The sequence below is a fragment of the Lissotriton helveticus genome, chromosome 7 (genome assembly GCF_964261635.1).
Source record: "Lissotriton helveticus chromosome 7, aLisHel1.1, whole genome shotgun sequence".
NCBI lineage: Eukaryota > Metazoa > Chordata > Amphibia > Caudata > Salamandridae > Lissotriton > Lissotriton helveticus.
In genome coordinates this window covers 1,782,627,308-1,782,654,266 of record NC_136068.1, presented here as the reverse complement: position 1 = coordinate 1,782,654,266, position 26,959 = coordinate 1,782,627,308, and positions in this window count along the sequence as shown.

The window sequence follows — 26,959 nt, the reverse complement described above, 5'->3', positions numbered from 1 at the left end:
CCCAATCAAACAGTGTCCCACAACATTCATCCTCAAAATCTTCCCAAGACTGGTGAGACAGTTTCTTACTGTCCCTGAACTTCAACCTTAACTCCTCCTCTGGGGAAACAGGTACCAGACTGTGGGAACTGGGGGTGGGACTTCTTGTACTGGGCTCTATATAGCTGCCACCACTGGACTCATCCCTCCCTGGGGAATCCAGAAAATTAAAACTGCGCGCAGGGGATAGTCTACCTTCTAGGGCTATCATCTCCCTGGCCAAAGCCCTCTCAGCCTCTGCAATTGTCTCTTGCACACCCAGCTGCGCTAAGACCCACTCAGTCTCTAGCTGGTGCTTCTTAACCTCCAGCTGCGCCATAGCCTGGGCATGCTCTAACCTGAGCTTCTCTAAGGCCAGCTGCTGCTCCCTTTCTATCCTCCTATCCTCCCACTCCTCTGGGGACAGGGAAAGGGGTGAGGCGCTGCCTCCTGCGCTGGACCCAGCAAGCGACTCCCTACCTATGGGGTCTTCACTCTCTACTGGCATCCAGGTACTGACATCTTCTCCCTCCTCTTCTGAATCTTCAGGGCTCCCCACAGACCCACCACCCTCCTGGTGTGAGGCCCGGGCCCTTTCCTCACTGCACTCAAGATCCCTTTGTTCCTTACACCATTGGACCAGGTAGTTCCTAAGTTCGTACTTAGTATCTGACCCATCCACCCCTATGTCTCTCTCTCTACAGAACCTTTCCAACTCCTGCATATTGTACCAAACTAGATCACTGAAATCAAAAACAGGCTCCAGCTTGGCAGGACGTTAGAGAGACAATATTACACAGGGAACCTAGGGGTCTGAGCTTAACACAGGAGTACACACTTCACAAAGGATTCAGCAAGCTCTCGATCCCAGAGAACTCACCTTCACTTGCCTAGTGCCACACACCATTCATCCACACACAACTCTCCCCTCGGACTGGTAAGGCAGTTTCTACCACCCCTGATTCCTCAACCTGACCACACGTGACACAGGTACCGACTCTGGGCGCAGGGCGGGGGACAAATGTACTTGACACAATTGCACAATGATACCTTCAGGAGAAGAAAATAATGGAACTTCAAAAACAATAATCCCCAAAATGTGGTCATCTAAAATGCAGAGTTTTGTAGTGCGGCCAGTTGCCACTGTGGTACAACGATAACACAAATCCGGATCCTCCCGCTGCTGCCAATGTTAGAAATGGGATGTCTGGCTGGCCAGGGCTTGCACCAAAGTCAGTCAGAGACCACCACTTCCACGTCAGGGCAAGGGAGTTACACGCCAAGATAACCCCTGCTCACCCTCTAGGTAACGTGGCGCGAGCAGCAAGGTTAAACTCGGAGGCAATGTGAGTTAAGTATTTGCCCACGCACCCCAGCAACAACACCCAAGGCCCACCACAAAGGAAACTCCACACAAGGTTATATAAAAATAGCCTTTGTATTACACCAAAACACATTAGATAAAAACACACACTTTACAATGTGCCAACAGTCACGGGCAGAATTTACAGGGGATATGTACAAGACAGGGCCACCTGGACCACAGTCAGGAATCAGCACTTTTAGAACTTAGTACTAGGTAGAATTAGCACTCATAACATGGAATATAAATCACTGTAGCATAAATTAGAACATAAAGTACACAACCAGTAATCACTGGTAACCAGGACCACTAGCACCACCTGTAATAGGAGAAAAACCACCTAAGTATCACAATATCTGTAGGGGTGTAAGCAAATAACACATGATGCATAACATACATTCAGAGGTGTAAGGAGCAAGGCACATGACGCATAAAAACACATTCATAGGTGCAGCAAAAGAACAATTGCGCCAAACTCACAGAAGTCACCACCTGTGACAGTCCCTAGGCCAACTGGCCTCTCTAGGGCTAGGACGCCCTGTGTCCCAGTGTCAGGGGCCTAAACGTGGCAGCTGCCCACAAAGTGCTGGGCAGCTGTGTGAGACAAGGCTGGGGCCAACGCTGGAGCCTCGCAGACTCTGCCCAACTAACTGTCTCCTGAGCCTCTCGTGGCTCTGAATACCAAATGTGCCCCCCTTGAGCCTCGGGGGCTTGGTAACAAGCTGTGGGGCAAGTGGGGCAAGTGGGAGCCTCGCGGGCTCTAAACAACCACAATGGCTCTCCAGAGCCTCTCAGGGCTCGTAAAACAACTGTGCCCCCTTGAGCCTCTCTGGGCTCGAGACAAATAGGGCCGGCCGTTGGAGTCCCGCTTCTCTGTGGACTCAGAAAGATAATGGCAGCAAGAGCCTTCTAGGCTCTAACACAACATCTGAAACAACAGTGCCCCAGGGGGAACCTTCGCGGCTCGAAAACAATAAATGCCCCCAGGAAATGCCTGCTGGACAACGTGGGAGCGGCCCGCTGCCAAGTGGGGCCGCTCTGGGGGGGCAATTGCACTGGTGCCTTGCTCAGGCACAACGCTTCACGTCGCGGCGCCCCCTCCTTACCGGGATGCTCTGCAGCGGGTTTCTGTGGCCTCGCAGGGCTCTCTCACCCTTCTGAGAGACCCGCTTCTCCTCGGGTGATGCCACACGCAGGGCTCACACCGCGGGTGTGGGATCCCTGCTCTCTCGATCCTTGTGGCTTTCGGGATCACCTTCCTCTGTCCCGCGGTTGCGGGGGCGGGACTTCCTGCCTCCTTCCTCCGGGGAAAAGGAACACCAGTGTCTTGGTTGCCGGGCAACCCTCTGGCCGGGCTTAGCACGCGGTAGGCTGACGAAGCAGCCAATGGCAGCGCGGCCCTGCAGATGAGCCCCCAGGCTACGGGTCGCACTGCTGAGGCAGAGGGGAACTTCTTTTTGCCGCAATCCGGGGTAGCCTCCCGGGAATTCACCAATAAAAGCGAGGTGGGCATTCGCTTGGGCGTCAATGTCCCTGGCAGGGTGGGCACCTGCCAGGGGGCTCCAAGATCGGCCAAGAACGGGGCAAATGCCGGGTGGGCACCGGCTTTCACCAATAAAGCGCTCCCCGGCGCTAGGACGAAAATAACGTGCTCTCAAGCGCTAGAGGCCCAAATAAAGCACCCCAAGGTGCTAGGGGCCAACAAACCCAGCAAAAGTCCTCCAGGAATGCAGCAAGGCAGGGGGGGGCAAGGCTGGGCCAGGGGCCAGCTCACTGGGCCCTCCAGGCAGGAAGGCAGTCCCAAGTGGCGGTTCCTCCTGGCGCCAGCAGCAGCAAAACCCCCCTCAGTAATATCAGTAAAGAAAAACTTCTGTGGGGACACAGCCCCATTTTTATACACCACATTCCTTTGTCTTTGTGCAGGGTGGGGGAGAAACTAGTTGCAGCTGGTTCTGGAGCACCCTTGATGTGCTCAATCACCCTTTTCATTCACTGGCAGGACTAGGGTCATTAGACACACCACAGGGGGCGGAGCCAGCATTGTGTGGGGAAAGCCCAGCCCCATCAGGAACCAGGTACACTCCTCCCCAGCCATCAGCATGCTAATCCCCACACTCACCACCGGGCAGACTCCCATGACTCATGGAGCCTGGCATCCCAGCCAGCTCCAGCCAATCACACGCCAGCACCTCCAAAGCACACACATAGCCATGTCTGGAAGTGGCACTTCCACACTAGACACATACATGCCGCATACATCATCTCGCAGCATTCAATCACACGAGTCCGCACATAAAAAGTTTAGGGGTGAACCTGCCAGAAGGGCCAAGCCCAACAGCATTGGTTCATGAAAATAGTATATTTAGCACTGTCTCCATAAAACCGTTCTGGGGGTGCCAATGGAACCATAATCGGGGTTACCACTTGTATTTGTGTTGATGACGAAGGAGTACTACTATGCAATGTTTGCATAGTAGGCTGAAAAACAGTGGGTTTCAGTATTGTTCTTTCCATGGATAAATACCCCCAAGTGGTAGAGCTTATAGGTGCAGAAGCTTGCATGTTAGCTTGTAGCTCAGAGATATCTTTAGGTAATGCAGCATTTTCTGTTTTAATATCAGCCAGGATGGAAGCTATGTCGTTCAATGAAACTGAAGGAGTTGGATTCATAGCGTCTGAGCGAACTATCATCCATGGGCTTAGCCTTCTGTCAGACTAGTAACAAGCACTCTTACCTGTAGGGCGCTTGTTAAAGTTCGCAGAGACGTTGTGAGCCAAACTCCCAATCCCCTACCGTACAACCCATGATTTATAGTACCCACTAAGGCTATGCAATAGAAGTTAGGGAGGAGGGCCGGATTCAGACGCTACCATCCACCTGTTGTTGACCTGCGATCTACAGGTATGTTGTGTCGCGTCTGTGATGTCTTCTGAAGGTCGTAATCATGTTGTCTGGTGGTTGGTCGTGGTTGTGCTGCGTACTCACAAGAAGAGATAGTGTAGTATCAACATGTGATGAGTTGTCTAAAAAATACACACAAAGGAATCCAATAACTATCTACGCAATGGCTTCTAGATACAAACTTAAAACCCATCAATGCTGTTACAACACTGTGTCAACGTACTTGTACTTCTTTGTTCCAGCATACTCACACCAACATGAACCCTGCAAAAAATAGAGGAAATACACAAAAGTATAAAATAACATTCTTCTTTCCCAATAACATATAAAGCTCCTCCTTCTTGAAAGTTTAGCCTTTTGCAGTCATTATTTTGATAAAGTCCTCCTTGAAATGCTTCCTTACATCAAGAAGCAGAAGTTCCAAAAATGATGTTTGTTCCAATCTTTAACAGGTAAGTTGCTGCTGCTTTCTTGCATGGGGCACCATGCACACAAATAAGTAAAAGAACTTAACTTTCTGTTGTCTTTTTCCATTTGCCGACGAGTTTGGAAGCTGAAGTTTCACCAAGAAGAACCGCTGAGGAAAAGGACCAGAAAAACGAAGACTCCAACTGTTTCTGCGACGAGGAGCCGGAATCAGCTGTTTCCACGGAAACTAGCGGAAGGCTAAGTGCCTTCTATAACTTGGGTATGGCTATTTATAGCCATGCCGCACCAAAGATGGCCACCCTTCGTCTATCGCGATGTGAAGAACATGCTTGATGTTGCTGGACCGGCAATAGGAAAGCCGATCTTTGGATGCGCTCGCATTTGTCCTGTGTGTTAGAAATGGGATCTCTGGTTGGCTAGGGCTTGCACCAAAGCCAGGCAGAGACCACCACACAGTCAAGCTTATCCCAGAGGCAATGTGTAAAGCGTTTGCGCAGCACACACACAGCAGCAGCACACTAGGCACACCACAAAAGGAACTCCACACAAGGTTGTATATAATAATAGCCTTTGTATTACCATAAACACATTAGATCATAATCACACAATTTATACTGTGCCAACTGGCACTGGGCAGTGTCTACAGGGGATTATATACACCTGACAGCGCCAAATGGGCCACTGTCAGAACAATCATAAATCACCAATTGTAAATGTAGCACAAATAATAAATGTAGAGCACAACCAGTACCTACAGGCAAAAGGTAGGAACACACTATGCAATAATAATCACATTATACATAAAACATATTAGGCCTAAAAAACCCTTAGCATAACCATTCTACGCACTAACCTCATAACCATAAACACCATTAGAGGCATAGATCAGGGCATAAAGGCATTGCGCAGTAGACATCATATTTAGGCATAAACACCGTGTGCCCCAAGCGGGGGCACAACACCGGAAGACTGGCCCCAGGCCAACTGGCATCTCATAGGGGCTCAAATGTCCGATGTCCAGACTGTCAGGGCTGTGGTGGTGATGCGGGGCAGATGAGGGGTAGGCTCCCTCTTCTTTTAACCATAAACTGCGGGTGGGCACCCGCTCAAACAATGCTCAAATGTGGGGTAGGTATATTGAAAGTGGGTGACCCAATAAACCCTTGCGAGCTTGGGCTGAGATATAGTATAGGTAAAGTTAGTCTAACCTTTTCCCGTGAGACTGAGGCACGCCGTACGAAGTTTGTATGTAAGAAGAAGCATTTACTGCGAAGCGGATAAAAGACGCCTTAAAACCGTTGTCCAATACAAGCTTCAACAATTAAGGAACGGTCGAACCAAAGGTCCCGTACTATAATACACATTTGAAGCGAGTAGTTGGAGACTCAGGGGGTCACACTATACAAAAGATTGAAAGTCCTGAGGATGGCCTTGAGAATTTGTCAATAATAAGGCCGAAACGTCGACATATCAGTCCAGATCTCTCCTTGTTTGTCAGATTAATTTGATACAGCGTTATCTTTGGTGACAGTGAACAAGTTTCGTTGTGATATTACTTGCAAGAGTGGACTATAACGCAAGAACAACTAATCTATGTCTTATCCACTTGTCTATTGTTGATTTTTCACTTTTTTAAAATTGTACCCCATGAAATGAAAATTTGATACATAAAAACTTTGTTTCATAAAAACTATTTCCCGTGTAGCATTTTTCTATAGTGAGTTGTCACCACTTTACTGACTAATCAAATGTTGAACTATAAGAGAAACAGGTTTTAATTGTTTTAAGTTGGTCCTAAGTTTCATTCAGTTAAGAATGATCAACCTCCTGTTTAGCAGTAAATTTACAAATAATTTTCTTTGCTAAAAAAATTCCCTTGTAAGCAACTTTACCTATACAAATGTGGGGTATGCACCCGCTCGGTTTTCAAGCAGTACTCAGTGGGTGGGCTCCTGCTCTAGAAGGCACAGCTGCAGGGGGATCCCCGTGCCGGGGATGCCCTGTTTAAAATGGTTGCAGCTCCGTGCTGCAGCCAGAAAATAGAAGCGCTGCTCATTTAAAGAAAGACACCACCATAAAGCGCTTCTCCAGGCAATAAAGATATAGCGCTCCACAGGCGCTCAAGCGCAAAATCCAGAGAAAGTCTTTTGGGAATGAAGGGGACAAAAGCTGGGCCCAGGCAGGCCAGCTCACAGGGCCCTCCAGCAGGGAGGCAGCCCCTAGTGACGGTTCCTCCTGCTGCCCAGCAGCAGCAGGCCCCCCTCAAGTCAGTAACACAGCCCCTTCTTTTATGCACACTTTTCCTTTGTTCACCCAGCACAGGGCTGGGGGATAACCAGATGCAACTGGTTTGAGGGAGCTTTGGAGCACTTTGTTTTGCTCAGCTCCTCTCCCCTTTGTCAGGTGGGGGCTAGGTGCTCAGATGCACCACAGGGGGCAGAGCCAGCATTGTGGAGGGAAGGCACAGCCCTATTCAGGTCCCAGGTGCAACTCCTCCCTCCCATCTACATGCAGATCTCCCTATTCACCACCGGGCAATCCCATCCTGGCTCCTGGAGCCAAGCACACGATCCAGCCCCTGTCACTCACAAGCCAGACATGCATTCCACATCAGGCAGACAGACACACAGCACACAGAAGTGCCAACTTCTAAAAGTGGCGCTTCTACACCAGTCACAATAAATCTACGCACACCACTGCTTAACATTTATTCTTACGAGTTTGCACATACCAAACTCGCCCCTGCACTCATATCACACTAGGAATTACCATGGACACCTATCTCCCCTATGCATTCCTATAGGAGGGCAGGCCAATCTCACCACACGCACTCAGAGTGCGCACGCACGATACACTGGGACACAGTGCTAAAGTGCGCAGAGGCCAAAAACAACTAACATCAGGTAAAATTAGAAAGCAAAAGTTTAGGGGTGAACCTGCAAAAAGGGCCAAGTCCAACACCGTGCATTAAAGAAAGACGTTTCTTGAAATGCGCACGCATTTCACCAGTGCATGAGAGCATGTATGTGATCTCTATTGTCCAAGCAGAATAAATGTCAGTACAATGAACAACCTCACATGACGTGAGGGCAAAGTAGTATCAAACAAGCATCAACATAATCAACAAAACAACAAAAGCAATGCAGCATCACAAACAAGCATTGCTACAGTCAAAGCATGAATTTATATGAAACATGTAAATCAAATAATCATAAAACAGTACACACATATAAGTGCATGCTGGTTTGCACAGGAAAGGGGTGGTTTCAAGTAGGGAATGAAGGCCTCACGAATGCGAGTGCCACACACGCGTCTCTCATGATAATGATGGGGACACTTCAGTAGCGGAGGTGGGATAATCATGACAGATGGTGAGGTTGTTGAGATTTGTCAAGTTATTGATTTAAGGAATGAGGGGCCTTTTGAGAATGTATTGATAAATGATCAGTCTGCTATTTGACTCTGGTGCCAAACTCACAGAATTTTATGATCAACATCTATGTAATAAGGTCAAATTAGTCAAGCCAGACATCAAACCCAGAGGTTATGGAGAAGAAGTTATTGACCTGTTGTGGTATATCTGGGGCACTATTGAATACAAAGGCAGGATTGTTACTGGGAAAATGTATATCTCTATGAAAAGGGATTATTTGATTATTTGGTTCCACCAGCTGAATCTTTACCTAGATCCAAATCAAGCACACTTGGTGTGTTTGAGGCATATGCAAGCTGTTAAAGCTGTCAATGATGGGGCTGATGTCTGGATTGTGAAATATCCAGAATTCTTTAGCATGGAATTAGGCTGCCTCAAGAACTATAATAACCACATAAAGATCAAACCAGAAGCTGTACCCAAAGTATCAAAGGTCAGGGGTGTTCCTTTACTAGTGAAAGATAGCATGCAAAATGAATTAGGTGAGCTTATCAGAAATGGAATCATTCAAGAGGTGACTGAGTGGATTTCTCCAGTCGTGAAGGCTCGCAAGGCCAATAGGGAGGCTAGATTGTGCATAGATTTGAGGGAGTTGACTAAAAAATCATCATGGACCTTTATCCTCTCCCCAATATCACTGAACTGTTGGTTCTCTTTGCCTGGTTCCAAACACTTTTCCACATTAGATATTTCAACAGCATACCATCAGGTCAAGCTTGACCAAACTTTACAAGATCATACCCCCTTCATCACACCTTTTAGTACCTTCAAGTGTCTCAGGGTGCCTGTTGGACTTATCTTAGCGGCCTCTGTTTTACAGAGAGTGATGGACAGAGTTCTCAGTGGTAGTGCTGGGATCAAAGTATATCAAGATGACATCCTTATCCATGGTGTTAACCTTGAAGATCATGACAAAAGGTGAATTCTGGATTTAAAAATCTCTTTTCTGCTGGTGTCACTCTGAAGTCTGAAAAATGCAAATGTAATGCTGGGGAAATTGAGTGCCTGGATCATTTAATATCTAGTTATTGTATTATACCCAAACCCTCCTTGGCACAAGCCATTTGTAACTTAGACTACCCTAAGGACAAAGAGAAATTAGTAAAGTTCCTAGGCATGGCCGAATTTTATAATAAATAGGTTGCCAATTTTTCACAGACAACTGAAGTTTTGCATAACTCGCTAAAAAAGGATTGTGAGTTAGTGTGGAGTCATGCCTGTAGTGAAGAGTTTGGTATCATCAAACAGTCTTTGAATGAAGCACTTTCCTTATCTAGCTTTGATCCCTACTTAGAGTCATATCTCATGACGGATGCTAGTTCAAGAGGTTTTGGTGCTGTTATAGTACAGAAAGCTAGTGGTTCTGAAAAGACCATTCTTTTCATTTTAAGACCCTTGAGAGGTGCAGAGTGTAATTATTCTGTCGTAGAGAAAGAAGCTCTGGAAATCTACTGGCCCATTCGCAGAGCTAAAGACGTTTTTGGGGGAAAATAGTTTCATGTTGTATCTGATCACAAACCTCTTAGAGGTGTTTTCTGCAAGAAAGCGGTTGACTTTGTCTCGCACAAGATTAGAAAGTGGGTTGTTGCCTTGCAAGAGTTTTAACTTGATGTTTCTTATCTTCCCGGCTCTAAAAACATTTTGGTAGACTGTCTCTCCAGGCTTTGTAGCCAAAATGAAATTGCTGATGTGCCAAAGGAGTCTGAGCTCTTTTCTTGCGAGGAGTTTGAAGAAGAGGTGAATGTTTGTGTTATCACTAAGGGTTTCTTTTCAGACAAAGTGTGGAGAGAAAATGTTGATCAAATAATGTGTTGAAACTTGTGTTGGCGAAAGTTTGTGATGGCTGGGGCAACAAGCATGACTGTGATGAAAATCTTAAAGGTTTTTGGAATGTCAAAGATGAGTTAACCTTGTTGAGTGCTACCTTGGTGCGAGGTATAAAATTCGTAGTTGCTGATGCTTTTAAAATTAAGCTGGTGGACAATGTCCATGTGAGTCACATTGAAATAGCAAAAAACAAAGAAAGAGTTAGAGAGGCTTACTGGTGGCAAGCGAGGGATGTTTTCATAGAAAAAGTTGTTCACAATTGCCCCCAGTGTGCTGGGAGTGACAAGGTGCTGAAGTGCAGGACACAACCAATGGTCGTCCGGGAACAGTCTTCTGGTCCTTTGGTTGATCTTGCAATTGATATTTTTGGACCTGTCAAGTTAAAGTCTCAGGATTGATGTATTTTGGTTTGTATGGACTTATATTCCAGGTGGCCTTAAATTCAAATTGGCAATTCTGTTGAATCTCAGGTTTTTGTGGAATTTTTGGAAGAGATCTTTGAGCATGGAAGGTTTCCAATGTCTTTATTTTCTGACAATGGAGTTCAGTTTACTGCAGCGATGTACGGCTGTGTTGGACGTAGAGACGTACTGACGCAATGAGGAGGGGCCGCGGGGGACGCGAACCGCGAACTACAGGAGACGCTGAAAGTGTGTATCGGCCGAAAAACAACCTAAAACGGCCCGAAAATTAGCCGAAAACCGAGCCACGGCAGCCCAAGACGCCCCGAGATCAGCCCTGAGACCACCCATGACTCTGCTGAGGGTGACCTTTTGCTGACTGCCGCAAAAGGCCTGACTCAACAGACTGCTGACTCTTTGTGGCAGGAGTGAGTCCTCCAGGGTGCGAGTACAGTGGAGATACATTGCGCTTCTACACAGAAGCATCTTTGGAACATTGCCATGGCAGAGCTGAAGCAAATCTGAGGAGGAGTCACACGCCATCTCAGTTGCAGCCCGCAAGCCCGCCTTTGCCGGTCAGTTTATGAGGCGGTGGAGTCTAACTCCGGGAGCCTTGGAGGTGAGGCGTGCTTTGTCAATTTCCAAGGAGCTGAGGCCAGGACTTGTGGAGCGCCAGGAGTGCCAGGAGTTGGGTGCCATAAGTGGGAGAGTGCAGGAAAAGGAGCGTGCTCTCCCTACTGGACTACACAACGTGTAGTGCCCGGGCGCACCCGCATAAGTGCCCCAACTAGGTTGGGTACAACCTGTGGAGCCCCAGTGTGCCCTGCTCCTGTTCTGTTTCTGCCCCGTTTGTTATTTTTCCTTCTTTTGCATTTTACGCCTGTGATATTGGAGTCGTGGAATCATTCTGCCCCGTGCCCACTGCAATATTCCGTCATATATTGCCCAGGATTGATGTGCACATTACCCTGCTTTAGACTCATATAAACACTTCCCACCCACTTACCACCCAGAGGAGGAAGAATCTGGGAAAGGGTGGCGGGGAAGGCCCTAATAAAATAAAATAAAAAAAAACTAGAAAATAAAACCACTGTCTCTCTCGCGGTCAGACTAGTAAATTAAAAACAGACACCAATATGGGCAAACCAACCGGTGCAGGAAATGGTATAGGTTCTAGACCAAAGCCATCAACAAGGGGGCAAGCGCTGTTGGAATCTACTGCCTCGGCACAATCATCAACCTCAAACCCACATTTAACAAATAAGACAATCAGCAAATACTTTATGCCATCAACACCAACAACGCCAACGCTAACAACGTCAAGAAAGCCAATGCCAGCAATGCCTGCCCAAAATCAACTAGGAAAAAGTTTGTTATACAGCAGGGCATTAGTACACTCAACACCACAAACTGCTAATGGCCCAAATTGCGGAACAGGAAGTCCAGATAGTGAGTCACGGCTACCCCATGGGATTAGCATTGGAATGGAGAAAGACGGGTTAGAGCTGGGAGACTCAGAAGTCTTTGAAACAGTCACACGACCCGAGTGTTCGGGCACGCAGGAGAAAAGGCTTGAAGCCTTAGACCCTCCTTTGCTTGGGGAGAATGAAATATTGGAAATCACATTGGTTTTAGAGCACATAGAAGTGCCGAGAGGGCCACAAGAGGAATCAAGTCAGGGAAAATTGGAAGTCTTAGAAATATCATCAACATTGGAGCAAACAAATAGACTCAGCCAACAAATGCGCGCAGAGACTAAACAAGTTTACAGGCTCGGGGCAGGGACAACCAGTATAATTTGTCTCAGTCCCGGCCGTGATGCAGAGTTCATCAACAATTCAAAGCTTTGTTCTGGATCAAAATTCACTCTTGCTGCAGGAGGAACAGAAAGAGAATAGTCTTTCGGGAAATCAGAATTTGTTCCACTCTACCACCGAAACAAAATGCACACCCCACAATGGATGTTTTAACCAAAATTCTCTGCCATCCTGAATACATTCTACATTAGCAACAACCATCAACGTGCTTTCATGGCAAACGCAAAAATTGGAAACTCAAATGGAAACTATACAGGCTCTTGCAATAGCCATGATTAACATTGAAACTAAATTCAACATCTTAGACGAAAAAATTTAGTCGTTGAGGCTGCAACCAACTGCTAGGTGCTCATGCCTTCCAATTGTAGAGAAACGTAGCACTCTGCCTCAAGTACTAACATCCATCATTATAAAACTAAAGCAAAGACAAGAGGGAACTATAGTTCAGATCCTACAAAGAATAGTCGAAGGGTCATCAAAAGATGGCCCACAAAAGGCACAAAAAGTCCGGCAGGCATAACAATCCCCCCTAATGAACTACAAACTGAAATTGGAGTGAGTACTGGAAACAATCCCAAGGGGAAAACAGGTATAGCAGAAATTATTCGACACTGACAAACATACAAGTCAGTAAACCAATTTTGTGCTCGGACAAATCTCCACTAGATTTGAAGTCGCCATCAGTTTCCCGACAAAGCACATCTTCTGAGGAATCTATAATCAATGAGAACATACATGGCAATAACAGTGGGGTCACAAAATTAGAGCATACCACAGAACTGAGTAAAAACCTTTCGAGAAGGGCAAGGAAACTTCTGAAAAAACAGGCCAAAAACTTAAAACAACAAAGAAAGGCAACAGACTTACAACTGGGCGCCAGAGAATCCATTGATGCTCAACCCAAATAAACACCAGCAATACAAGTGCCCACACAAAGGAGCCTGGAACCACAGACACTGTTCCCAATTTTCAAAAGGGGAAGCCAGGTGAAACCTTAATACCAAATAGTCCTATACCCCAACCAAATGTGAATGGACCAGCCAACAACAAGGAAGAGCAGCAGCAACACAAATTAGAAGTGACTCCGCAACTGGTCTGTTCAGGCAGTCAGAATAAGGTACAACACGTAGAAAGCTATAGGAAAATTCAGCAGACAGCACTAGACAGAGAAATGATAGTACCCATATAACTGAATAACAGGGAGTTTCAGGGGTCCCAAGAAACTAATAACGACTATGAAGTATCTCCAATAAAACGTGACGATTTGCCGTATATTCACTCACGGCCAGCCAACCAGCACAAGGGTATAAAGAGGAGAAGAATACTATAATCATTTTTACACCTGAATAAACATCACGGGGAAGTCTGGACACATTAAACAGGTCCAACATTCTACACATTTTTCATTATGTCCTAGAACTCTCTACCATCTCCAGTGAAGCCCTTACCCAAGTGCAATTTAAAACCTTAGACAACAATACAGCCAGATAGTCAACAATACTAAAATGGACCGACGACTCGTTTGTAAAAAAAATTATGAAAGAAAAAGAAAGGTTCGCAAACTGGGGGATTTATGTTCACACAGCAGGAGAAGAGAAATATCCATTTATGCTAAGAAGAAGATTGCATCCAAATCCAACACTGCACCCACGAAAGCCCATTCTAAAAGGGACAAATTATGTCCCTCGCACAACAGCATATCGCAACATAAAAATTCAGTTTTTGCCTGAGTCCGCTCAAACAAAGCGCACGTGCTCCTACCACACAAGGAAATGGTTGACTGAGCAATAATCCAGGCAACTTGCTCAAAGTAATCTCCTGGAATGTTTACTGGTTAAAAGCCTCACTACATAATAAGGTAGCACTTGAATTCTTGCAGTCAGGGGACCTGTTATGTCTGCAAGAAACTTGGTCACTCACCCCAAAGGCTATACTAGGCTTCATGGAATTTCAACAGCCGGAAAAAAAGCATAACATATATGTAAGATCGTCGGGGGCTTATCAATATACACGCGGACTAGTAGCAACATAAAAATAAAACCTCTATAAACCATGGACATGGTTCAGGCAGCCTTAGTACAAGGATTGAAATTAAACTGATGCCCAATAAAGATCATTCTTGTGAATATCTACTTTAATAGCAATGAGGCCCCCAGACACAGCGACATGAAAACGCTAGTGAATACTCTTGAGGAATTACTGAGCAGTCAACCAAATTGTGGGATTGTAATAGCTGGAGATTTTAATACGAAAAACCTTGGAATGAAACTATATGAAGCTTTGCCCTCAGATAAAGCAGGAACGTTGATGAAAAAATTCTTAAATATACATAGACTAGGGGGGGCGTGGCTAGCAGCCAACCAAGATGGCTGTGTAGCGTAAAGGCTCCATGAGAGAGGCGGCCCTTCCGACGATCCTACACATTAATCCGTGACAACTAAACCCTCTGAAGGCTGGACCCGAGCACAGGACCAGACAGCGTCGACCGATGAAGATCCGGTACGAATCGGAGAGGGAGAACATGCGAATTGCGACACAGGCTACCAGCGGCCTTCCAATAGACTCGGACACCGGCCTATGGTGACACTGAAGCCCAGGCGGAAGTGAGACAGGGGCGGACGCGGCAGACAGGAAGTCCGCCCTGCCATCCCCGAGTCCGGGGGACTGAAAGATCGTGTACCGGCACAAGAGGCAGAACGAGATCGGGTAGCAACCGGCCCCCAGGGCACTACATCAGCTCCCGCTGGGGGCTACGGAACTCGCTAACTCCTGCAAATTCGGACGTCAATACCGGCAAGGATACGGGACCATTTCCTTGCGATCAGACCTTCATACAGCCCCGCCGCAACATGTCGTCCTCCCCCCGGCACACGCAAAGAAGGCGGCGGGTGAGTGCAAATTTGGGCCCCCACCTCCCCTCATTGATACCATTGAGGACAGAAAGCTACTAGTGGGCGGGAGAGCACGAGACCGTTAGCGGCTTCTGCGTGAGACCGGCATAGCAAAATCGGGCCATTGAGAAGGCACATTACGAGTGAACACCGCGCTGTGGGAGGAAGTGGTGACAAACTGGTGGCTGTGAAGGAAAGTGTCTGAGAGGTGCGAGCTCCGGCAGGACAATGCGGTGTTTACCAGGAGGCAAGTGATTCCCTTCATTCATGCGCTAGGCCCATTCTACCAGAGGGAGCTTGGGTAATCACAGACTGAAGACACGCCACTACTACCCAAGACCCCATACCAGATCATCACTGCCAATAAAGATATCCCGCCGTGCACATAATAACTGGCACGATAGTTACGAACTCGCGCTGCCGGGCGTGGTGCGTGCGCACCACACCATTGCATCAGACGGCGTTATCCTGCCAGGTTTCTCACACAGGTCGGAGTGGTGCTCCGAATCTATAGCCACATCCAGCGGATCACTGGGAGCAGATCCTCATCATTAGTGGGCGGACACAGCCTCAAGGAGCTCTAAAAGGCAGCACCATGGCAGGCAGGGGACCGAAGACGCACTCGGCGCAGCTGAAATTAGATAAATATGCTTATGAGAAGAGCAACCCGCCGACTACGGAGGGGCGTGCGTCTATGGGGAAAGCAACGGATGGGGACGGGACCAGGAAGGTAACACTCGAAGACATAATGAAAGCACTGACACATGTCCAGTCCACAGTGGGATCGATTTCCACAGATGTCACCTTACTACGGGCAGACTTTCATAAAATGACGGAGCGGATTAAAGAGGTCGAGTTGTCACAAAGTCTCTGGTGGGGGACACCTCGGAATTACAAACAGCAATGGCACGCATCGAGACTGAAAATAAAATGCTTAAGGACAAGCTGGACGATCGGGAGGGGCGCTCGAGAAGAAAAAACGTAAGGATCCTGGGATTTCCGGAGACAAAAGGCACACAGGCGATGGATCTTAGTCAAGATCAGGCTGCAACCTAAGGGACTGTCCCACTTCTTCTCTGTGGAAAGAGCGCACAGAGTCCCTGGAGGTTAACCAAAACCGGGGGCGGCCCCGCGGCCGGTCCTGGCCAGGTTGTTCAACTTTAGAGACAGGTACGCAATTCTCCAGGCTGCAAGAATTTTGCCGCCAATCCGGATACACAACTCAACGATTGTCTTTTTTCCGGATTACACAGCTGAAGTCTCCAGCCACCGTAAATGCTTCATGGAAGTCAAGAAAGCACTGAGAGCGAAAGAAATACAGTATTCAATGCTATTCCCGGCAAGACTGCGAGTAGTGGCTGACAACAAAACATGGTTTTTTGACACGCCTGAGGCAGCCCACGATTGGTTGGAGGGTTGGAGACAAGTAGAAGCACCTCAGCGCACAAACAGGAACCACTGAAACCAGCAGCAGGGGGAACGCACCGGATCACAAGCATCGAGACAAGCAACACCGGACCGCGCGCCGGAGGCCAGATCGGCAGACACTGAGCACAGATCAGATCTCTGAACATTCAATGACCGCAGGAGCACCAGTTGAAGAGGACAATGGAGGACGGGCTGGTAGTGGACACTGGCTTTGGGCTAGCAGAGGAGTACAGGAGGGGCCGCTGCCTCCGCGGGACATTTAACCCCAGCAAGCAAGTACAATGGGTTTGAACGGGGGTGAGCACTCTGCTAAGTTGGGGGGGCGGGCGTTTCGATGTCCGTTAAGCAGGGAGGCAGGGAGGGGGAGGGGAAGGGGGGAATAGTTCTAGTTACTTAGGCTCTACGCATTGAGGCAGGATGCGAAATAGCAGACACACTGACGACACGACCGGAAGGTGGACACAGTACACTACAGTTCTGGACACAAAATCACAAAAATAGCCGATCTCCTCATGGCACACAACTCACAGCCCGATAATCTTGGGTGTGGGACACAGGAGACCCCGGTTGCGCCACTGCGGATCAGGACATGGAATGTTAGAGGACTGGGGGACAAAATCAAGAGAGGAGTGGTACTAGATGCACAAGATGGCAGCAGCATAGGAGCTCACTACGAGAGCTCCTAGGGTTCGGTATTACTTTATACAGTTTAAATCCCTGATTAAACCCACCACCCCCCCGGACATCGAGATATCAGCGGATCAAGAGGTAGAAGAAGAAAAGTGCTACAACCTACCATGGAAGGAAGCGAGCATACTATAACGCAACTGCCCCTCACTGGACTACGAGACTGCCATTATCAAAGGCTGCCGAGGGCGCCCGAGGACGCGAGAAGGTAGCCACAAGACGATCCATCCTGGCGCTGTTGATCGACTCGCATCGATGAAGACTCAGGACACAGAAGAGCAGATTGCTGCGTTGCCCCTGGAGTGCACCTACGGCCATAGATATCCTCCGCGCTGACAAGAAGGTATCCTCTGCGCTGCCCCTAAGACCGGGATAAGGATCGCAGCCAGAGCGCAGAGGCATGCCAAATCAGGAAGAAGGGGAACAAGGAGTGAAGAGCGCTGAGCTCCGAAGTGGCACCAAACCGAGATGAGGGACAGGAACGGAGGCGGAGCGAAGGTACACCACTTGGCAATTATTTAAAGGGACCCGGCGCTCCCGAACGCAACACAAGCGCGGACTGAAATAAGTTTACTATATTAAAGAGCTGAAAGTGAACTCGAAGGTAAATCTCGAATCGGCGCGCCTGACTTTAAAATGGCTCTTAGGACAACTTGACTATCCACCTTAGGAAAGGAAATGTAGCTCCTGCTGCCTACAGAGAGAGTACTTCAAAATGGCATCAATTCAGAGGCAGGTGCAAGTGAAAGAGGACTGATGAATTTACTGGGCAGGGAGGAAGGAGCCAACTCCAGATCCCAAACAGATGATGAAAACAGAAAGAGGACAAAGTCAAAGAGTAGAAAGAAAGAAAGTCTTCAGCTCACAGAAGAACAACCAAAATGGCGGACATCTTGAAAGGTCTATTTAAACATCTTTAGATCATAAAAAAGGGCTAGTTGTTCAACTGTATGGAGAGAGCACATTCTAGTGGAATACAGAAGAAACTACAGAGAAGAAGAAACTATAACAAGAATATATTAAGTATCCGCATTTACTAAGATAATCCTATTTGTCATAATACTTGATATAATTATATAATCCTATTGTCATAATACTTGATATAATTGTGATAATTACTAGCCAGTAATTAATGTTAAGAGAATTACAATACCACTTGAAGAAGGAATCCACGGTCTACAATGCCAACACATATCACAAGATGGAAGACAACTACCTGGAACGAATAGGCATGAACGCTTACAACATACAATACCCTACATATCTTTCCAAAAATGCAGCCAAAAAATGTAAGCATAACCTCATGAAGAGAAACCCTGACACATTGATCTCCGACACTTCCTTTTGTATGGATAAAGGGATCATCATGAATGATATAATTTTCTTCACCAGAAGAAGGGCGAAATGGCGCAATACCTTCACAAACCTGCTACATATTAAAGCCACTACCAACATCCCTCATGGAACAAAATTCATGACCAGAGCATCTTCTAAACTCAGAGGGGACATCTGCATAACTATCTTTAAGAATGGAATAGTGCAGATCCAAGCCTCTAAGGACGATCTGGAAAAATTTGACAGCATCTTCTCTACCCTAAAAAGAAATGTGGAGAAATCGAACCCACTCCTTCACCAGAGTAGCTCAGAAGACAACACCATCCCACCCGACAATCCCACTACAAGTAGCACAACAACTAGAGACCACCAGGAACTGAAACAAGCCACACAAATAAAAGACGCTTGGCCTCCACAATGCCCGAAGTTGTCAACAGACAACCCAGTCTCATCCGACAATAACCCTATAAGTACTAGCCCAATCAAAGTCCGACTGGAACCAAAACAAGCTATGCAAATAAAAGGCACCTGGCCGATACAACCCCAGGATACGCCAACAAACAACCTAAGCACAGCCGAAACCGACACTATAAATATTACTCCAACCAGAGAACAATCGGAACCTGTACAAACAAATAATCCATCGAATAACCCACGGGAACAAGGCCCTCAACCTGGAGCCATAGACGAAATAGAAAATTCATTAACCGAGAATGAATCAGAGAGAACACAAAATACATATAACAACAAATATAGAAGTGGTACAACAAAACATGACAGAACGGCTAACCCAGAAATCATTGAGAGAGATAATAATCGACCGAAGGGAAAGAGCAAGAAATCAATGATACATGACTTTAAACGGAAACTCAGGAACATAAATAATGAAAATGGGAACTTACGGAGGATTATTCACACTACGGCACCCAAGGTCATGAGAAAAATCTGCGAGATCCAAACACAAATCAGCAACCTAGCACAGGATATACAAAACTCCATGAAAGGGATTGAAAAACTATGTGATATCACAAAGAATACTCAGAATGAAGTAGAACTCATCAGAGAGCTAGTAAATACTTCCAGAGTGATAAACAATAAGAGATCTCTACCACTGACAGACAGACAAAACAGACCAGATAGGAACCAAAATCATCTAACCGAAGAAGACATAACATCACTACTCCTGGAATATGAATCATCAAACCCCATGATAGCACAGGAAATCAAAAGAGTAGCGATATACATAAACAGAACATCCACAGGAAGGAAAGTAAATTAAACTTCAACAACTTAGAACGAATCCAAATATCCATGGATCCGTTAAACATGACCACAACCAGAACGGAGAAATCTCTAAAATGTCTGCTGCTCAACTGTCGATCTGCGGCGAAACATGCTTCGGACATAGCCGACATCATCATCAATCAAGAAATAGACATAACAATCCTGACTGAAACATGGTTATCTGAATCCTCATCGCCAGTCATGGACCTTCTGTTACCACCGCAATACAACATATTAAGACTAGACAGGCAGATAAGGACAGGGGGAGGTATTGCCTGTATCCATAAATCGACTTTAGAAGTTGGCCAATTTCAATCCGACCCCCTCGAATCATGCGAATACCTAGGGCTCAACGTAAGATCGGCAAACAAACAGATCTGCAACCTACATGCCCTATATCACCCACCAGGAAACAATATGAATTTCATTGTCCAAATGATGGAGATCATCACTGCCAACGCCAACTCTGACATTAATAATATATTTTTAGGTGATTTCAATCTTCGTTGGAACGACAACAACGATAAACAGGTCAACGCCTTTAAAGAATTTTTAAATGATGTGAAACTATCCTAAGCATGTCTTCAACCAACACATTCAAAAGGAGCTACACTGGACTGGATTATCTCAAAGAACAAGGACATCTCAATTCTCTCCATTGAAAAGTGCGACTGGTCAGATCACCACGCCATAACCTTCCGAATACCATCACAGGAGAAAATAAAAATGACTCAAACTACCAAAATGAAAAAATGGATCCGAGATACCGGAGACTCTAATATGGATTTGCTATCTGAAAGCTGCAAGAGAGACTTGTACCCACCCGACAATTTGAAAAATGTAAACGATCTAACGAACCATTACAATACCACAGTAACGAAAATAGTCAATGACACCATACCACTCAAATTAAAAAGAGTTACGGAAAAGAATAAAAATCCATGGTTCAATGGAATATTGAATGAAGAAAGATGAAATTTGAGACGAGCAGAAAGAAAATGGAGACAACACCCTTCCTCCTCTACACTGAAATCACTCAGAAAAATCAGAAATGAATATAACAAGAAGATCATCAACACAAAAAAGGAATTTATCAGAACTGAATTGGATAACGTCAAAAACAGACCACGTAAATTATTCGAAATCATAAAACAACAATCTAACAAACTGGCAAAATCTGTCCAAGAAGTCACTAAAACACAACTAAGTTGCGATGAATTTTCTACCTTCTTCATTAACAAAGCCAATAAGTTGGAAGAAGAGCTTAAGACCGCCGCAGATAATATCAAAGACAACACGACTACATCACCTTCTGATCCGAATTTTGAGAACAGGACGACAAAAAACAATGCCCACTGGAACACCTTCAAATTATTAGACCAGAATGAAATTGCTAAAATACTTGCAACCACGAAACCCAACAACCATTATAACGACCCACTACTATCGAAATGCCTTAAAGAAATCAGCCATAATATGATTCCAATATGGACAGATATCATAAACGCCTCACTCACACAGGGGTGCCTGCCAGAAAGCCTGAAGAGAGGGACAAGTAGTCCCGATCATCAAAAAACCCACAGTGGACCCAACAGATCCTAAAAACTATCGCCCAGTGACCAACATCCCTTTTCTCGGCAAACTCATAGAGAAATGTGTATAGAATAAGCTGAATAAACATTTCGACAACTACTCTTTACTAGATGACTACCAATCGGGATTCAGAGCTAATCATAGCACGGAAACAGCAATCCTTCACATTGTCGATGATGCACTTCAAGATCTAGATCGAAATCAATCTTGTCTACTCATCCTCCTAGACTTGTCAGCAGCATTTGACACAGTCAACCACCAAAAATTACTGAACAGACTCCACGACAGAATGGGAATGTCTGGCTCGGTACTGAAATGGTTCGAATCATTTTTAAAGAACAGAACTCAGAGATTCCTAGTAAACCAAGCACTATCGCCATCATGCCCAAACACACTCGGAGTGCCGCAAGGATCCACCTTATCTCCTTCTCTGTTTAATTTATACATCGAACCTCTTACAGAAATTCTACGGAAATCAAATATATCCTACCACATGTATGCAGATGACACGCAAATTCACATCAAGATTGCTAGCCTGGAAGACATAACCACAATGAACGAAGCCCTCAAACTATCGCTGAAATTGTTAACGAACAATCATCTCAACCTTAACGCTAACAAAACAGAATTCTTACTCATCTCACCACATAAAAATCGTTCCTTAACGAAAGAATGGTCCAAAATGATTACAGCATTAAATTGCATCCCAACTCTAGTTGACTCAGCGAAATCTCTCGGAATCACACTGGATGAGAACCTTGATATGAAAACCCACATTAACTCTATGGCAAAAAACGCCCGTTTCCACTTGAACTATCTGAGAAAGATGAAATCTTTTTTAACGGAGACAGACCTGAAACTAGTGGTGCAATCGCTGGTTATCTCTAGGATCGAATATGATTGTACTACACTTGCTGGTCTACCAAAAATTTCAACTGCACCCCTAAAAGCCTGCCTCAATGCAGCGGCAAGGCTTATTACAGGGTCGAGGAAATTTGACCACATCAAACCTCACTTGAAGGCCTTAAACTGGTTACCATACGAAGCCAGAGTACAGATGAAAATGGCTTGTATAACCCATAAAGCGATTCATCACAACACACCTAAATATCTCGCCCACAAAATAGAAATCACAGGAAGAAACAGACTTGTCAAGAGTGCCAATTATCTGCTCCTGAAACCACCTATCTTTAAGAAGAAAAAAACCTATGAAAGGACATTCTCAGGCGTAGCTCCCAGGATTTGGAACTCCCTTCCTGCAAACATCAGAAAAGTTAGAAACACGACAACATTCAAGAAAGAAATCAAGAACTTTCTTATGAGCAAGTTTCTCCCATAAACAAGACAAACGAAACCGAAGACTTGTCATGGATTTTATGACCTATAACCAATATAGGATCTGATTGAACCTCAAAGAAATACTACCTCAGAACTTTGTTAACTCAGGTCTAATCAATACCGATACGTTGTTGCTTTTCAAGATATTAGCCTACAGTTACTAGGTCTAAATCGCCATTACTAAGTCTGCACGTCTTACTGCTCTATGTACACTGCATTTGTAATCTTTACCACATGATGTTAAGTGCTGTGATACCCATGGGTCATGTCCGCGCTATATAAAACTGTTAATAAATAAATACTACAGGCTATAAAACGGCTAGGCCCTGCAGTGGTCCTATTGCAGGAGACACATCTAACGGGGAGGGCATATCAGGCATTGAATAGACGGGTTACAAAATGACGGTGCACTCTGAATTCACATCGGGTTCGAGAGGGACAGGCATCCTAATAAAGAGGACCTCTCCGTTCATTATCCTACACACCAAAACAGATGACCAAGGTCGTTTCGCGGCCATCAAGGGACAGTGGGAAGGCAAGCTGCTAAATATAGTATCAGTCTACATACCTCCAGCGCTCCAATCAGTCTACATACCTGCACTGGGGAAGTTTCTATTAGAGCTACCAGCAGGGGACCGGGTCATAGGTGGCGACTTTAACGCAGCGGCAGACGAGTCCGACATATGGAGACACATGCACCCCACCATGAAGCAATACATGTACTACTCCATGACACACAACAGCCTTTCAAGGATAGACTACTTCTTGACGCTGCGAACTGGGGCGCTAACCATCGACAATGTAGAGATACAACCCACGGGAATTTCGAATTACTCCCCCATGCTCTTAACACTCTCATGTCATGAAAAGTCTCGCAAGAGAATATACCCAATATACCCTGGTTATCTAAAGATCCCTAAAATTCGTAAAGAACTAAAGAGGTCGACACAATATTACTTTGAAGAAAACGCAATGTCAGTGACATCCCCCTCGGTCCTTTGGGAGGCATACAAAACAGTCTTGCGAGGGCAAGCCATAACATCCATTACGGGACACAAACAATCGCGACAGTGAGAACTGACAGAGTTAGAACTCGCGCTCCATACTGCAAACACAGCGCATATGGCGGACCCCACGCCTAATTCACTGCACACCCTGCAGTTGTGTCAACAGCAACATAGAGACCATCTGAAGAGGTGGACAATCGAAAATATTGCAACAACCACACACAGATTATATGATGTGGGAGATAAGGCGGGAAAAGTGCTAGCCTGGCTAGACAAGAAAGGGGGAGGCACCAAAGGCATACTACAGCTACGCGCAACAAACGAGGTACTCCGGTCGCGCCCTAAAGACATAGTCCAAACCCTGGCAGAATACTTCACCAGAGTATATACCCCAGACAAAGAGGTGACGAAGGAGGCAGCATTGGAATCACTCAGCCATATAACGACCCAAACACTAACGCCGGAAGCGGCTGAAGAGCTGGAGGCAGACCTAACAGCTGACGAAATAAAACTAGCCATCAATGCTGTGCAATCCGGAAAAGCGCTGGGCCCCAATGGAATCCCCATTGAGTGGTATAAATTGATGTCTGATACCCTTGGCACCCCACTGCTATCAATGTATACGGAAAGTCGGGAGAAAGTGGAACTCCTACTAGATCAACGAACCGCGATAATTGTGGCAATTCCGAAACCTGGAAAACCACCGACGGAATGCACTTCGTATCGCCCAATATCTCTCCTAAATGCAGAAGCGAAAATGCTAGCAAAGCTTCTGGCTACTAAGGTGATGTCCCACCTTCTGCAATTCAGGCTTTATGCCTAATAGAAATACTGCTCTGAACCTCAGACGAGTTCATGGTGTCCTGGCGCGGGCGTCACAGCTCTCGATGCCAGCGGCGATACTATATTTAGGTGCTAAAATGGCATTCGACATGGTAGAATGGCAATATCTCTTCGCGGTCCTATCCCACATGGGGTTTGACCCCAAATTTATAGCTTGGATACAACTCTTATACACTAACCTGATCGCGCATGTCACGGCTAACGGCCACATCTCTCACGCGATTCAACTGGCAAGGGGGACTCGACAAGGATATCCCTTGTCGCCTTTATTGTTCACAGTGGTGTTGGAACCACTAGCGACCTTGATCAGAGCCACCCCCTTGCTAAAGGGAATCAGCTGGGAGGAGGGGTGGGAAGATCGTCTCTCGCTATACGCTGACGACATGTTGGTGTATTTGACGGACCCGGAGTGTGGCATTCCGGAGCTACTTGCACTATGCAATACCCATGGGAAGGCATCGGGCTACACAATCAACTGGACGAAGTCCGTGATTTACGTCCTGAAGGGACCAGAACCAGTCCTAGCCACTAATTGCCCACTAATGTTCGCAGCTACTTCCTTTAAGTATCTTGGCATACACATCACTAAGGACTCGGCAGAGTTCTTTGAAAAAAATTTGAAGCCGCCACTAGAGCGTCTACGGGGAGATGTGAAACACTGGGCAGCTCTGTCCCTGACGCTGCTAGGTAGGGCAGCACTGTACAAAATGATGGCGTTGCCGAGATTCCTATATACACTTGATAACACACCGTACCCGGTGTCGCAGCGCTATTTTCAACCGGTGACAGCTCTGGTCTCCAACCTACTGTGGGGAGGCCGCCCCATCAAGCACACATCAAGCTGAATAGAAGCTGGTATGAGGGAGGGATTGCACTACCGAACTTGCAAATGTACTACTGGGCAACACAGCTTAAGACCATCAGCCCGTGGATACATGCACCCCAGGACGATCCCGCCTATAGGGCGGACAGAGCACAAATGGGCACACACAGCTTACTAGCGGTACTCTACCACAGGGGTTTGGCAGCAACATTAATAGGACCCACACACCACTCAGCGATAATATGGTACGCAGCAAAGACAAGACTGAAATGGAAGGGAGTAATCACTAAGCTTACCCCGCTGTGGGATGCCAAGGCACTGGGTCATTTGAGACGTAGCAAGGGTTTCACACAATGGGACACCATTGGAATATCGACGGTGGGAGACTTGTGGGACAATGGGACGGTGATTCCGTTCCCTCAACTCCAGCAACAATATGAGCTGGGCCCCAACGAAACTTACAGATATGTACAAATTAGGCATGCATTGTTGGCAGCCACACCGGCAGACACTGAAGTCCCCGAAGCATCCCCGTTGGAGGACCGGTTACTGACAGACTATATGCAACACAGCGCCACATCACTCACATATCACAAATTGATTAGCAACCTCCCAGACCCTACATCAAAACTGCGGGGGAAATGGGTAGAAGACGTGGGCGACAATGACGATTCAGAGTGGAATGAAGCACTGGCATCCCCAAAAGAGGTAGGAATCTCTGCCAAGTTCCGTCTAGTGCAGCTTAAAATCCTGCATCGGATTTATTACACCAGGACCACTTTACACAAGTTGCAAAGGGCACAACATCCCTACTGTCTTCGTGGGTATGGGGAGGAAGGTACATTTCTACACACCATTTGGGACTGCCCAAGTACAGTAGAATACTGGAGACAGGTTATGCGCACTATTTCACAAACACTAGAGATTTCTCTCCCACCTGAACCTCGTAAATGTCTCCTGAACATATGGGACCCGAATGATCTTTCTCGCCACGGTCAAATCTGGGGCACGATAGGTATTATGGTGGCTAAGAGAGACATAGCGCAGAAATGGGGTGCAGCTGATTTACCTACTTTGGCGCAATGGTGCAAGAATATAGATATGCTTATGATGACAGAACGCGTGGTATACACGATCAGGGCGAGTCCACGCAAGTGGAATAAAATTACGACTCTGTGGAATGTGTAAAGAGGGGATATATGCGAACCACTACCGGAAGACGACTCTGCTGGCTCAGAAGAAGAAGATGAGGAGGAATGAGACAGGTCAATTGGGACAACTTAGATATTAGGGACAGAACTTAGCATCAGTAGCTAATAGCGTACTGTTGAGCTGCCTGGGAATGATAGGCGTGTCACGGACTGAGATCGAATGTTTACTTGTGATATTATGATTCTGTCAGCACTGCCATTTTTCGTGTTTGGTTACCGTTTACCTTAACCAATAAAAAATGTTTTAAAAAAATATATACAGAGACTAAAATCAATATAAACATGCTATGGTCTGAAATCGGCCTCCAACAAAGACACACAGGGGCTAT